The 16175-nt window shown below is 45.8% G+C and overlaps 1 protein-coding gene across 1 annotated transcript in view; it reads right to left on the bottom strand.

The window, feature by feature from the left end:
- plekho1a (pleckstrin homology domain containing, family O member 1a) overlaps positions 1-16175 on the bottom strand; it is a gene marked incomplete at its 3' end in the record, with an annotated part of 129487 nt that overhangs the window by 28311 nt on the left and 85001 nt on the right. The window lies entirely within an intron of this gene.

The following is a 16175-nucleotide window of genomic DNA, read 5'->3' as shown; positions in this document are numbered from 1 at the left end:
TTGCCTACACCCTAGGCTCTGTTACCCATACTGTACGACTCTGAACTCTGGGGCCTATACACTCAATTTATACCTACTGTCATTGTAACTGAGGGGTACAATTCCCTGACTGTATTGATAAGTATGGTATCATTAAACCACTACCGCTTTATGTACTTTAACTACTGGCCACACAGTACATGATATAGATATGATGAACACTTTCCCACCATGAAACCAAGTCCACACAAATGTATAAATCGAATATTTAATATATAGCAAAGGGTATATACAACGTTCACTTAATGACATTTATGATTTGAATGCACTTGTAAGGCAAATGAGTATTCGTAGGCAAATCAACATTGAATGTCCAATCTCTGGTTACGCAGGAAGCAAGTATACAACCTGGTTCTTTAGGGAACTATAGCGATGGTACTTAAATGATTATAGCTGGATACACTAAAGGGGGTCCTGCTGGTTGTAAGTCAGTAAGGGGGGGGGGGGTTAGGAGAGCCGCCGGCGATATCCCATCTGGCCAACGATTTCTTGGGAGAATTCAGAGTGCTGAACACGGTGCCCACAGAACCTTGGTCCACAGATGAATACCGTTGGGCCCTCTTGTAGACGGTAGCTGCCGGTCCACAACGAAGAGACGTGAGGCGACCTCACTCGGGGTAGAGCGCCGTCTCACCTGGACTCCTCTCGGGGGGTAGTTCCAACACTCACCAGTGTTGGCTGTTATCCATGGCATAAATCAAAGCACCCAAAGCAAGTAGATAATCCAAGCCGTGTAGGGCTCGCCGTCGTCCGGGTAAGGTAATCCAATGTGCAGGTCCACTCGTCCTGGCCCAGAACTCCTCGGATGAAAGCACCACACGTGGTCTGCCCAGCCTGGTTAAGACTCTAGATAACGCGAGGAAACGATGGGGGTACTGCTCACTTTATAACTCTAACCGAACGATGCACCATACATAATAGACTATTATTAACTTAATAGAAATACGTCCCACTCGACGGTATAGTGCCAAACTATGACAATTCAACTATTAATCCACACGATGTCTCAATGCCATTCTGAGGCCAAGTTGACCATACTGCACCACACGTGTATCGTGGGTGAGGCTTAACATCTTGCCACTAGGTTGGAGGGTAAAGAACTAAGGGCTAAGGGACTAAAAGAAAGTTCTACTTTACCTGCGCCATATATATATGCGCTGTGAACAAATAGTACCATTCGTATTTCGGCAGACGTATTCCTACGCGGAACCGGGGCTAGTAACGACATGTTCGTCGGCACGATTGAACTTGAACCAAGGGGCTTGGCTGCTGGCGCCAAGTTCTTGTCCAATGAGAGAATGAAACTATTATGGGCTGTTAGTAGACTAAAGGGATATTCAGTGTATATGTACAAGGAATATACAAGGGATATCAAACGATATACAAATACTATTAAATATATATCCATAAATAAATATATATATTCGGTTTAATCTGATCCTTCACAACAGTCATGTTTTTTGCCTTATTTCACCTTTATGTGAGGGACAGATGTTTATTTTTGCTTTATTTCACCTCTCTGTGAGGGATAGCTGTCAATCCCTGTTCCCTGTGGTTAATTGCCTCATGGGTCGGCAGGTGTGTGGGCTTGATTACACCTGATGCAGTGCAGCTGTGCCTATGGCCATGTGGAGTCTATTTAAGGCCATGTCCTCACGTATATGGATCTTTTGCCAAACGGATATTCTCAGGCTCTGTTTAAAATAAAATCCCCGTCCACACCACAGTGTTAAAAAAAACTCCATCCAGACACAAACACATAAACGCATATGAATTTCTCCAACAAGCATGCGGGCCAACAGGTGGCGATAAGCGATATCCCAAATACCATGGTGGTACGAGCGGTCAGGACGACAGAGAAATGATAGGAATTGTCCATTGGTTCACCCAGCCCACTGGCACTTCACCATTCCTAGCATTTCCATTGGCTATATTGACATACATACAGTAGATAATAAATAGATAGATATAGCGGTGGATTAGATGCAGTCCAGAGGAAACAACCAATCTAGATATGTCACGATTTAATGCTTTACTTCTGCGCACTGGGCGACGGAGAGATACAATGTCAATGTATTCAACGGATTCTGAAACTAAATATGGCGAGTCCTTATCACAAACTATATATATACTAATTACAACAAGACATTCATTAATTGCATTGTACTGTTCACGTGCCGTCGTCGCATATATAAGTAAGGATAGTTTAACTTTGAATGACATTTCAGCACGCAGGCGCTGTCCACTGAAGTTATTATTACTTCAAAGCGCTACTGCCTATATGGATAAAACAAGGTGTAATAAGGATGTGTTAAGTGGTGGTAGTTTCTCTGTTAGGACATAGTCGGTCTGATATATATTAGAGAAATAGTAAAGTAATATTCGCCAAACAATCTGACGGGCAAGATATTATTACGGCCCGCCGCCCGCCACAGTCTGAGCATGCGTAGTGAGCTGATTTTCATTGCCGCCGGCAACTACAAATTGAAATCCTGTAGTGACAGAAAAACCTCTCAAAAAAATAAGTTATGGCGAAACAGACAGCAAAACGTGATTCCTTTGTATGGACAGATGCCGAGGTGGAGTTGCTGTTGAGTGTAACTCTACAGTACAAGACGACCAAGACACAGGAGAACGTCGACTTGGAGTCGTGCTACACCAAATATGTCGAGCTGTTAATGTGTATGAATGTCTGTGTCCACGGGCAAGCTATATTCACGTAACTCACATATTCAAATGATTCCTGTAATTCCTGTACAGTAACTATTCAACTAATAATGTTAAGTTATTATTAGGTCATTCTGGGACCACTCACGCGTGATGCCAACATCCTCAACTATCCGCAACATCAGAGCGCATCAGGTGCAGACCTCTTCTGTCGTGAGTCTATTAACTGAATTTAGAATGCAATTTGGCTTTTAACTGAAGCAGGGCGCAAAACTAGACATGTTTAGCAAAACATTAAATATCTTTGCTACAGTTTGTGATAATGCCTTGCCTTATTTGGTTTCGGAATCGCGATATTGTGATCTCAAGGTCTCAACATGACATTGTATGATATCTCTCAAGAAATAAGCGGACGAAAAAAACGCCACTCGCCACTTAAATAAATCAAAAGCGTGTGTTTAACAACCTCAAAAACGTTCGAAACACGGTTTATATTAACTTAATAAATAAACAGAAACGAGAAATCTACTTATGTAAACGAAAATATCCAGTATAACTGTTGTGAAGGATCAGATTAAACCGAATATATATATTTATTTATGGATATATATTTAATAGTATTTGTATATCGTTTGATATCCCTTGTATATTCCTTGTACATATACACTGAATATCCCTTTGGTCTACTAACAGCCCATAATAGTTTCATTCTCTCATTGGACAAGAACTTGGCGCCAGCAGCCAAGCCCCTTGGTTCAAGTTCAATCGTGCCGACGAACATGTCGTTACTAGCCCCGGTTCCGTGTAGGGATACGTCTGGCGAAATACGAATGGTACTATTTGTTCACAGCGCATATATATATGGCGCAAGTAAAGTAGAACTTTCTTTTAGTCCCTTAGCCCTTAGTTCTTTACCCTCCAACCTAGTGGCAAGACGTTAAGCCTCACCCACGATACACGTGTGGTGCAGTATGGTCAACTTGGCCTCAGAATGGCATTGAGACATCGTGTGGATTAATAGTTGAATTGTCATAGTTTGGCACTATACCGTCGAGTGGGACGTATTTCTATTAAGTTAATAATAGTCTATTATGTATGGTGCATCGTTCGGTTAGAGTTATAAAGTGAGCAGTACCCCCATCGTTTTCCTCGCGTTATCTAGAGTCTTAACCAGGCTGGGCAGACCACGTGTGGTGCTTTCATCCGAGGAGTTCTGGGCTAGGACGAGTGGACCTGCACATTGGATTACCTTACCCGGACGACGGCGAGCCCTACACGGCTTGGATTATCTACTTGCTTTGGGTGCTTTGATTATGCCATGGATAACAGCCAACACTGGTGAGTGTTGGAACTACCCCCCGAGAGGAGTCCAGGTGAGACGGCGCTCTACCCCGAGTGAGGTCGCCTCACGTCTCTTCGTTGTGGACCGGCAGCTACCGTCTACAAGAGGGCCCAACGGTATTCATCTGTGGACCAAGGTTCTGTGGGCACCGTGTTCAGCACTCTGAATTCTCCCAAGAAATCGTTGGCCAGATGGGATATCGCCAGCGGCTCTCCTAACCCCCCCCCCCCCCTACTGACTTACAACCAGCGGGACCCCCTTTAGTATATCCAGCTATAATCATTTAAGTACCATCGCTATAGTTCCCTAAAGAACCAGGTTGTATACTTGCTTCCTGCGTAACCAGAGATTGGACATTCAATGTTGATTTACCTACGAATACTCATTTGCCTTACAAGTGCATTCAAATCATAAATGTCATTAAGTGAACGTTGTATATACCCTTTGCTATATATTAAATATTCGATTTATACATTTGTGTGGACTTGGTTTCATCAGGTGGGAAAGTGTTCATCATATCTATATCATGTACTGTGTGGCCAGTAGTTAAAGTACATAAAGCGGTAGTGGTTTAATGATACCATACTTATCAATACAGTCAGGGAATTGTACCCCTCAGTTACAATAACTAAATAACAGATACATCCCTCCTATTACACGCAAGCAGCGTCTGATGGCCGAATCTGTCGGCACTGCAGTATACAGTAGCTGTTACATCTAGACATTCATGAATGATATACAAGATATACAAATATACAGTACTGCTTAAGAGGCAACGATCAATAAGAGAAAATATATACATTCGAGGGGGAATGTATATATTGTATTTCTGTCTGTCATTTCAGCACCAGGCGCTGTCCATCTTATTGCCTCTGTGCGCTTCAAGGCTACGGGCGCCTATTGTATTGCCATGGATGGAACAACAGTCTGAGCATGCGTAGTGAGCTGTGGCGTCATCGTTTATCTAGAGACTATGCGTTTACAGTGGCTGCACGGATCCACTGAACGGATATTTTGGAAAATCTTCACTTTAAAATGCGTTTAAGAAAGTCTCTGTTTATGTCTCTGAAAACACCCTTTACGTGTGGATGAGAGGCCCAATCGTGGAATAAAATGTGCGTTTGGCAAAAGATCCATATATGTGGGGACATGGCCTAAGTTTGGAGATCGCAGTGTCAACTGCTTTTTCATTTCCTAGTGTTGGCTGTCCTTTTGGTCACGTTCATTATATTGAAGTGTAGTCTGATCTCTGATTCAGAATTGAGCTTTATGGTAGTCATTCTTATTTTAGGCTACTAACGTGATTCTACACATAAACTCCCGTAGTGGAGGTTTATTGTTTAACTTTTTCCAATATAAACTCCTTTTATTAGGAGGTGTCCTTGTGGCTTATTTACTTTTATACTATACCTCTTTATTGAGAGTAGTCCTGTTTTTTGGGACTTGATTTATTTTCTTAATTACTCACTTTGAGATTTCCACCTGTAAAGGTTGTTTTCTGTTGTTTAATTTTTTCCCCCTCCTAAGATATCTGCGTAAGCAGTCTAGTGGTTGTCCGTTTTACGGATAACTTTAAGAGTCCCTGTTATCTGCTCATGACCCCCACACACACACACTCACCTACCTACTGCTCCTACAACTGCCCTACACTGTAATCATAATAATCTTAACTACCCACCTCATACAATAGTCTACCCATATACTCTGTATGATAGCATGTAATACAGTGCTGTAGATACCGCATATATACATTTATATACTTATATTTACAACATATACATATACTGTATATATATCCATCTGTACCTAATATACCTGCTACAATCCTTCTATATACCTACTTATACTCCGGCATATAACCCATATAACTCTATATGATAGCATGTACAATAATGCTGTATATACCATATATATATATATTTATCCTTACCATATATATATCCACATATGTCTGTACATACCTGCACATAATCCTTTTAGATATTTGTAGATACTATATCTATACTGTATCTGTACATATCCCTTACCTACTCTTACTAGTTATGCTACTGGCCAGTAAGACCTGTATCACTGTACATATTAATATTACAACTCTGTACATACATCTGATTTACACTACACTCAATCAGTACTAATTTATTTATTTTATTCCCAGTTTAATCACCTGCACATTGTATATTGCACTGTAATGTTACATTTGCACTCTGGTTGGATGCCAAACGTATTTTCGTTGTACTGTACTTGTGCTGTACAGTATAATGCCAATAATTTTTTTTTTATATTACATCTAATATAATATAATCTATGTATTCTGACAGTCATGTCAATGAAGCATTCCATTGGGAGAGGGAGAGAGAGAGAGAGAGAGAGAGAGAGAGAGAGAGAGAGAGAGAGAGAGAGAGAGAGAGAGAGAGAGAGAGAGAATGTGTTATTGAAGGCACCACAGCTGAACCTGAGAGACAACATACTTTATGACATGAGAGACATGAGCAGAAAGTATGATTTTCACTGTAAATTATGTATGGTTCTTGATGCATACATTAATAATAATCTCATAGATTTGTACACAGATTCAGAACTTCAGAGGCTTCACACACAAAGGTTGAATTTGTTTCAGCTGAGGGAGAGAGAGAGAGAGAGAGAGAGAGAGAGAGAGAGAGAGAGAGAGAGAGAGAGAGACGGAATCTGACCTGTGTGAGCTCTTACACCCACCTGAGGTTTATAAACAGCGTTGTTAGTAGGTCAGTCTGAACCAGAGTTAAAACCTCATTCTGGTGTAAGGGCTCACACTCATTTTATGGCCTCATAAAGTCAGAGCCCCATTCTATGGACTGTATATCTATGGAGCAATTAGAGGGTTTCTCTCTCTGATCTCTAGCTTTAGAAGAGAGTGGTACTCACAGACTGAACTGTCCTGGGGCACAGGGAGAATATACCGGAATTCTTCAAATGGACGGAATTGTAGAAAAGCTTGAGTATTAAGCAGTTAAGCAGAGTATGATCATCCTAATACCCCAATATTCATACCAAATACTGTTTACACACAGTCATCCTAATACCCCAATATTCAGACCAAATGCTGTTTACACACAGTCCTCCTAATATCCCAATATTCAGACCAAATACTGTTTACACACAGTCCTCCCAATATCCCAATATGTATACCAAATACTGTTTACACAGTCCTCCTAATACCCCAATATTCAGATGATTCTGATTCTGATTCTGATTAATATAAAAGTGGTCAGACAGTCTCAGAGGATTATTTTGTCATTCTCCTGTCTCTCCTAAACTAATTGGTTTCACTGGATTAAACCTTTTTGAAAAAAAGAAAAGGAAAAACACTACTTTACCAATCCCCGTGGTGGAAGCAGGGTGGGGGGCGTGGTAAATGCCCAATCCACCAATCCTGAGCTGTGTATATATCACAATCCACCAATCAAACCGTGTATGTAAGTAAATGTCCAATTACAGCCAGGAACCAAACTGTATAATCCCTAAAGTGGTCAGGGGGTCAAGGGTCATGTAGCGCTCGGTCAACCAATCCTGTATCAGCTCTATGCTCAATAATCCACCAATCCCAAACCAGTATGTATAAGTAAATGTCCAAAGGCACGCAGGGGGCTGTAAGCTCCCAGCAGGGGGGGGGGTTGAAATAAACATGCAAACACATCTAAATTAATATGGACATAAATATAATGGAGGGATAGAGAACTGAGAGAGCACTTTGTTTTCTTTTAAAGGAGAGAAGTCAGTCCGGCTGTGTCAACAGTTTCAGACAGGATCACCTGGCAAAACGTGGTCATTTGTATGAATTCCATGTTTTGAGATTCATTCATAAATACGTTAGGAGGTCTGATGTTTTCCTGGTAAAAGTGAGGTAACAGTTAGGCAAGGAAAAGGTGTGGTTTAGTGTAGTATACCAAGCCCATATAAAAAGGTGTGGTTTAGTGTAGTATACCAAGCCCATATAAAAAGGTGTGATTTAGTCTAGTATACAAGGCCCATATAAAAAGGTGTGGTTTAGTGTAGTATACCAAGCACATATAAAAAGGTGTGGTTTAGTCTAGTATACCAAGCCCATATAAAAAGGTGTGGTTTAGTCTAGTATACCAGGCCCATATAAAAAGGCGTGGTTTAGTCTAGTATACCAAGCACATATAAAAAGGTGTGGTTTAGTGTAGTATACCAAGCCCATATAAAAAGGTGTGGTTTAGTGTAGTATACCAGGCCCATATAAAAAGGTGTGGTTTAGTGTAGTATACCAAGCACATATAAAAAGGTGTGGTTTAGTCTAGTATACCAAGCCCATATAAAAAGGTGTGGTTTAGACTAGTATACCAAGCCCATATAAAAAGGTGTGGTTTAGTCTAGTATACCAGGCCCATATCAAAAGGTGTGGTTTAGTCTAGTATAATTATAAGGAAAAATAAATGTACAGTATAACCTCTCGTTCCTTTTTCAACTCAAGAAAGGACATGATATATTGATTATATATAACCTAGTGTCCAGGATCGAGAAGACTCACTAGATGTAGGGAAGAGTCTGTACAGAAGGCGGGCAACCAAGCTTTTATATTACTCAAGACATGAATGCTTTATTTGAAATAGTCAATTAACCTTTTAAACCTAAGCCTGAAACAGTCTACCTGGGTATATTTAGTTGTTATTGCTGTGTAATTGTCAGAGAATGTGCTGTGAGTAAGTGCTTTTCATCCTTTTTTCAGAACTACTTCAGCTTTCAATATCTGTTATTGTTTTAACTTTACTGTATGTTTTGAGTATATCAAACTGTTATTATACAAGAAAAACTAAAATCGGAATTGGATTTGTACAGGTTTTTAGTGAAGTAGACACTGCAATTGAACATCAGTTGAACTTTGCACATGTCAATTTTGAACTTGGAACTATTATGCAACTGCAATACAGTTTGTGAACCCTGGCCTTTTAGATTTATTCTTCTTAGGCTCCTTTTTCCTCACTTTTATCCAGGCGGATTTTAGCCCTTGTAGTAGACCTTGAAGCAGGTAGAATTCTACCTGTGTTTACTTCCTCAATAACTCCAGCAGTTTTTCCTGTAATAAGCCGTATATGTGAAGAAAGCTCAGCTCCTTGGCTTTCAGACGGCGCTGAGCTTTTTTCTATAGTGCAAATACTCAAACAGTTACAGTAAAGAGAAGCAGCAGTGGTAAATGGGCCCCAGGAGGGGCCGGTAGGATTAAAAGAGTTACATGTATCTACTGTACACAAGATTCTGACCCGGATGCTTCCAAGCTTTTCTGCCATAGCCTGAACAACTCACTGACTCAGTGTGCCATATTGATCAATTGATAGAGCGTGTGCTGCAGATCAATAGTGGATAGCGGGTGAATGCAGGCTTGATGGATGGTAGCTGACTGTAACATAGGATAATATTCATTGTCATATTAATAGAAAAGAGCCAGGCAGCGGTGGTGGTATATTACATGTTGATGAACACAAAGACTAATAACGGCGCTACAAGGCAGCAGTGGTGTTATATATCATCCTGGCTTTCGCGTCTCGCTCCAGCCTTATTGAGATATATCATCTTTCGTGCACATATTGTGCACGTGTTGAAAACATTCACATGCACCCGCATCTGCCCGTGGCCACGCCTGCTCCCATGTTTCCATAAAACACAGGGTGTGGTCACACTCATACCCTTCTCATCTGTTTTCACAAGTGACTTCTTGCTCATAGGCACCTGTCAGCAGTGGGCATGTTTGTTGTTTAGTTTAGGAATTAAAGCACGTTGGATTACCGCCGGGATTCCCCAGCCCCCCGGGTTTCCTCAGCGCGTCCAGGATATCGGCTCGACGCTGGACTTCTTCACAGTTCCGTGACAGTGGTCGGGTGAACTTCGCACGACAGTCAGTAGTCGAGCTGAGTCGTGCTAAGGTAGGGTTGGTGACAGCATCCTCTGGTATTAATACTGTCACTGCCGCCCGCTGTCCCTTGAGACGAACGGGCAGTGTGTGTGTGGGCTGTGTACTGTGAATGCACACAATTATCCCTTTTAGACCGGCCAGGCTCCGTGCTGGAGCCGGTTCCCGAACGTAATCTCGCACCGGCCGGCGCGTTCAGACCGGGATTCATTGGTTTTAACATCTGACTGATTAGCTCAGCTCCTTAGTCCACTGGCTGAGGATCCTATGGTCACAGGAGCCCATCAAGTCTTTTAAATCAAAACTCAAAACCCACCTATATCGCCTGGCCTTCCCTGACTCACTTTGACTCTTGCCGTACTTGTTGACGTGTTGTTCTGTTTTTCCTTTGTCTATCCGTTGATTTTATTTTGTTTCTCTGTTTATTTTATACTTTTCTTTGTACTTAGCTTAGCCATGTGAAGCACTTTGGTTGACAAGCGTCATGTTTAAACGTGCTATACAAATACATTTGATTGATTGATTGATTGACAGGTTCATATCACTCTTGGTTCAATTATTTTTTTTTTTTATCCATTTTTTCTCCCATTTTCTATATTTTCTCCCATCCCAATTTCGTATCATTCAATTCAACCCTCCCCTGTCACGAACGCTGTTTCTTGCCTCCCACAAGCTGGCTGCAATGTGGACTAAGTCATACATAGCACAAGTCCCCTCCGGTACTTGAGGTAACAGCAGTCGCATCTTTTCACCTGCGCAGCTCGATCTCTCAGTGGCGAGGAGTAACGCGTGGGAGGCCCCCGACACTTCCTGATTCTACTGCGCAGGCGCACCAACCGACCTGTAGGAGTCGCTGTCCACAACGCCCGATCCCCACCCATCAGTTTCCCACCCCCTAATACGGCCAATGTGTATTAGTATGAACGACCAGCTAAACTGAAAGCAATGTGGAGCGCTGGGCTCGAACAGGCGAGCCCAGCATCTCCGCATTCGTGGCGAGCGCCTTGCCCACTACGCCACGTAGCCGCCCCATGGTTAAAATTTTTTTTTTACGTTTAATGAATTTATCCACTCTAATTTTAAAATCGCTACGCTGCCTATGGACACGACAGTGGCAGACAGCTTCGGAGGTGATTGCATTGCACCATGCTGATCCACTCAACAGGTAGCGATTTCAAAATGAGATTCGATTCAAATGTATTGTCATTATACAGCACAATACATACATATACATACACACCATCCAGGAGCCAAGAGTGATTTGAACCTGTGACCATAGGATCCTCAGCCAGTGGACTCACGAGCTGAGCTAATCAGTCAGATGTTAAAACTGAGTGACTAATCCATAATTTACACTTGTGCCAATTGCGTTTGTCCCTAATTTTTAGTATTGGCATTAATAAATCAGATAATCAGCTAATATGTCATGTTCTACAGTAGGACTTAATACTATGATACCCATTCAAACAGTAATTAGAATAATAGAAGCCTACTTTGCTGGAACGATTAATTTCAAACGTATACAGTGCGTGTGTGTGCGTGTGTGCTTTTGTGTGTGCGCTCGCGAGTTGAGGCTCGCTCTCCACACATTATTTCTACCTCCGCCTGGGTAACGCCCCCGTTGATGACGGAGACGGTGGAATGTTGGTTCTGCTTGAATGGGTGTAAACGCGGGGTGGTTCGCCAGAGAGCACCAAGGTTCAGAGGGTTCAGAACGGAGCTGGAGCTTGAACCGGAGCCCGGGCGGTTATTGAGTACTTTTCCCAGTATCATGGCGCGCGCCACTAATGCTAAATGCTGTTGCTTTCGGGGCTCCACTCCCGTGCGGGGGAACACCGAGGCTATGCTCGGGGTTCCTCCACTTAACCATACATCGCTGAGGGACAGCAGTGTCTAACGTTAAGCGTTTAGCCGAGGCTTATCTACCTTTTACACAGGTGGACGGCCTGATGGCAGGGTTTAGGACCGGTGTGCCGCGCTTAGAGAAGCAGTTGGTTTCGGTCCTCTGCCCAGACATGGTAGAGTGGCACCCCGCCCGGAAGCCGACGCCAAGGGGCGAATCGGCTCGGCAGGTGGTTGAGTGGGCTGATGAAGCTTGTATCGCCGCCGTACAGAATTTAGCTGCAACTGATAACATTGCTCAGTTGGCTGCTTTTCTGTCAAAAATGGTGTCGGGCGATGGGGTCTTGGGGACAGCCGACATCAAGACCCTCGCTCAGGGTTTTGAGGTTATACAGCTTTTGACGCAGCCGCAAGCTATAACCGCAGGGAGAGTGAGGACGCTGGTGACCCTTGTTCACAGACACCTGTGGTTAGAGCAGTCTCCCCTGGAGGAGGAGAGGAGAATTCTCCTCCTCAGGGCTCCCCTTTCCGTGGATGGGCTTTTTTGGTTTGTCAGCGGAGGCGCGGGCGGCCTATGGCCAGGGCCCCACGCCGCCCCACACCTCACAGCCAGGGGTGAGAGCATGGTCTCGTCAGCGGCTGCTGCGAGACCCCCGACCGGTGGCCATGTGTCCCCTGGCCGAGACAACCTGTACACAGGGAGACAGGCTCTCACGGTGCCGACGGACCCCGGCGGCCGAGGGATCGGCTGAATTAGATGGATGCGCCTCCTTTCGAGGAGTAACCGTCGCCATCTCGCTGTGTCTAGCATGCTCTCCGTTCACTCCCCCCTGTTACGTTACGGGACACAGGGCTCTGTTCTGTCCCCTCTGGCGTCGGGCCGCGTTTTCGCAGTGAAGCGTAGGCGGCACGACATATCGCTTCTCATGAAGACAGGGGCTGATACCCAGCAGCTAGCTAGGCCTGGGTCTGTCTATGATAATTGTTACAAAGGGTCAGATTAAACCGAATATATATATTTATTGCCTGAGATCCCATGTATAATATTTGTATATCGTTTGATATCCCTTGTATATTCTTTGTACAATATGCACGGAATATCCCTTTAGTCTAGCAGGACAGACCATAATATTCGTTCCCCTATTGGAAGCGATCCCCTGGCGCCAGGTACCGAGTAAAGCCTTACCCCCTCGAGCTGACTTAAAAGCTACCGCCAGGACTTGCCCAAACATGCCCGCTTTCGCCCACGGCTACGAGACCGAGAGGCGACAGAAATGAGATAGGCACTATTTGTCCCCCGCACATATAAATATAGCGCGGCGAATACAGAACCCCCCTTGCAGTTCCCTCTTCAGTTCGCCTTCAGTTCAGTCTGGTTCAGTTACCAAGTAAAGCCTTACCCACTACGCAACGTGCGGTACAGCAGGGCTCGCATTGCCCCAATATAGTCTCGTGTTATCCTAATACGTCTGTTTGTCGTATCGTTCTCTATTCATTAGTAAACCTTCATTACGAGTCAAAGACCACGTGGAGTGAGTAATTGTGCGTCGACATAGAGCACTTATTGCCCGTGCTAATAGTATAGTAACGTCAAGTTTAACCGTGCATTACCGCACCGGAGGATTTGCACCGGAGCAGCAGCACCACGGGGGATTTACACCCCGCCCGCAGTGCCACTCTCCGGGCAAGGATTATTATTCTTCATTCTTCACCACGCTGCTGGAAGCAGAGAACCGACTACACCCACTGCTGTGAGATCCACGTGCCCGTGGGGACAACACTCAAGCCAGTCTCTGTCGAACCAGAGGCTCCACGGCTTCTACCTGCACCTGCAAGGCGCGCACCCTGGGATCAGGCTGCCTTTCCCCGCTGCTCCAGGGGTGATATCGCCCCCTTGAACCATTGACTTGCCTAGAGCTTTGCCTCCCTCTGCTGGCTTACAACCGGTAGTACACCCTATCCCAGGGTACCTAGATCTAATTACTTAATATTTACTATTGATTTGCCTGCACATTCTATTTGCCTTATAAGCGCAATCTAAGCAAAGTATATTATGTAACAATATTCCCTTTTATGTAATAAATATTCTAACCGAGTATTTCGTGTGGAAAACCGTGTTATTGTGGGAGTGTTCCAATCTAATAATACTTATGTACAGTATTGGCCAGGAGTACATAGACGGTAGTGATTAATGATATCAGTACTTGATTAATACAGTCAGGGAATTGTACCCCTCAGTTACAATTGGTCCTTCGATAGCCGAGATAATAATTAGCGTAATATTAATATAATATTAATATTGACATGGCCGATGACGAACACTCCACAAACGGTTCTCCTGAGCTAGATCGCCCGCAGCGCAGACGACAGCCACCTCCCTACCTAGAGGCATACTCTGTCAGTCCAATACCTAGCTTTAAAGGGAAGTTAAACGCCGAAAAAGTACAAAGTAAAATTATGTCTGACCTTAACAACCAGGCTACCCCGCCAACAGAGGCCCTACTGGGTGCTAATGTAACTGACCAAGCTCACGGTGGGGACCAGGAGGGAACTGACACGACTTTACCCCCAGACAATACCGAACAAATAGCCCCCGATCAGCTCCGGGAGGAAGACAACCCTAAAGAGACGCGCACCCAGGAGACGGATCTCCTCGGTACGCAACCGGAGAACGGATCTCCAACCAGTACTGCCGGGAGCCGATCGCCCCGAACGGCGTCTTCCCCCAGCGAGGCGGACAAGATGCTGGCGCAAGCACTCATCGCCACCCTGGCAGCCTCCACCGAACGCGATCGACTTCAAGCGCAACAGACGTGCGAGCGCGAACATTACGCAGGTGAGCGAGAGCGCTTCCAGGCGCAACAAAGGAGCGAGGACGACCGAATAAGACTGGAGACCAGACGCCTCCAGACAGAAGAGAACATCGAGAGAAGCCGCGCCGACGTCGCAAATGCACAGCTCCACGCCGCCCATGCCAGCGCCAATGCCCAGCGCGACGTCGAGAGAAGCCGCGCCGACGTCGCAAATGCACAGCTCCACGCCGCCCATGCCAGCGCCAATGCCCAGCGCCAACGCACAGCGCGACGCTGCCCAGGCCAGCGCCAATGCGCAGCGCGACGCCGCCAACGCCCAGCGCGAAGCAGCGCGCGACGCAGCCCATGCCCGGCGCGAGGCAGAGCGCGACCGGCTGCAGGCGGAGCTGATGGACAAACTGGTTGCCATGGCGACACCCCCTCACTCCGCACGAAGCTCTCAGAGGTCGTCAAGACACGGGTCTAGGACACATTCCCCTACCCGACGAAGCGACCCGGGACCCCGCCAACAGGAGGAGCCTGCCCACGTCTCTGAACCCCCTCCCCAGCCGGTCCATACGAGACCTAGCAACCGGGGTACAGAACCGAACCACGCCGAGAGACTGAACAGACGACTCCAGGTCCTAGCAGAGGGAGATGAGGAGGAAGAAGAGGAGTGTCAAGCCGACCAGCAGCAACGTGCTCTGGCCCAGGAGGCCCAGTACAGCCCCGACCCGCAGCCACGTACTCAGGACCAGGAGGTCCAGTACAGCCCAGAAGTCAGCCCCGAGGCCCTGCGCTACAAACCCCCGACTCAACTCACGGGTGAGTTTGACGCACCGCCAGCCCCGAGGAACAGCACCTGGGTACCCGACCTTCGGTACCCACCAAGTACCAGCCCAAGACGACACGCAAGAGGAGACTCGCCTAGGAGGCCTCTCCCCCAACGCTCACCGATGTATCAGTCACCCACAGCGTCATACATCGCCACGCCGTCATTTCCAGACTTCGCCTATGAGACCCGAGCACAGTACACGGAGCTCCGGATGTGCCTAGAGACAATGATGGTGGATGTCGCTGATGAACGCCACAAGTATGCAATATTACTGAAGCACCTGAAAGTACCGCGAGCGCACAATATAGCGCTGGCCTACGCCTCCTCTTCGACACCATACACAGCGGCTCTAGCGGCGCTGGACCAGAGATATGGACGTATATGGGATTACGTAATAGAAGAGATAAGGCATATTGACCGCCTACCCCCAGCTACAGACAATCGCTCACTAGACGACCTGTCAATCAAAGTGCAGTCCCTGGTGGGGATGCTGGGAGCGCAACGGGAGAAGGGCAGGCATGAGCTATACGCCAACTCTAACGTTGAGAGGATTTTGGAGAAGCTGCCACCCGCAAGACAGGAGCGCTTTCGGCGGCAGAGGGACTACCGCGACCCCGACGGCCCCGAGCCATCCCTCCTTGATCTGGCCGACTTCCTGGCGAGAGAGGTCAGCAGCTTACGACTGGACACTTTCGGGCGGAGCACGCCAAGCTCCAGAGAGGGACCCAGGAGAATAAATGATGGAAGAAGATC

Source organism: Notolepis coatsorum (genome assembly GCF_963971535.1).
Source record: "Notolepis coatsorum genome assembly, chromosome: 4".
Taxonomy (NCBI): domain Eukaryota; kingdom Metazoa; phylum Chordata; class Actinopteri; order Aulopiformes; family Paralepididae; genus Notolepis; species Notolepis coatsorum.
This window is presented reverse-complemented; position numbering and strand designations above follow the sequence as displayed.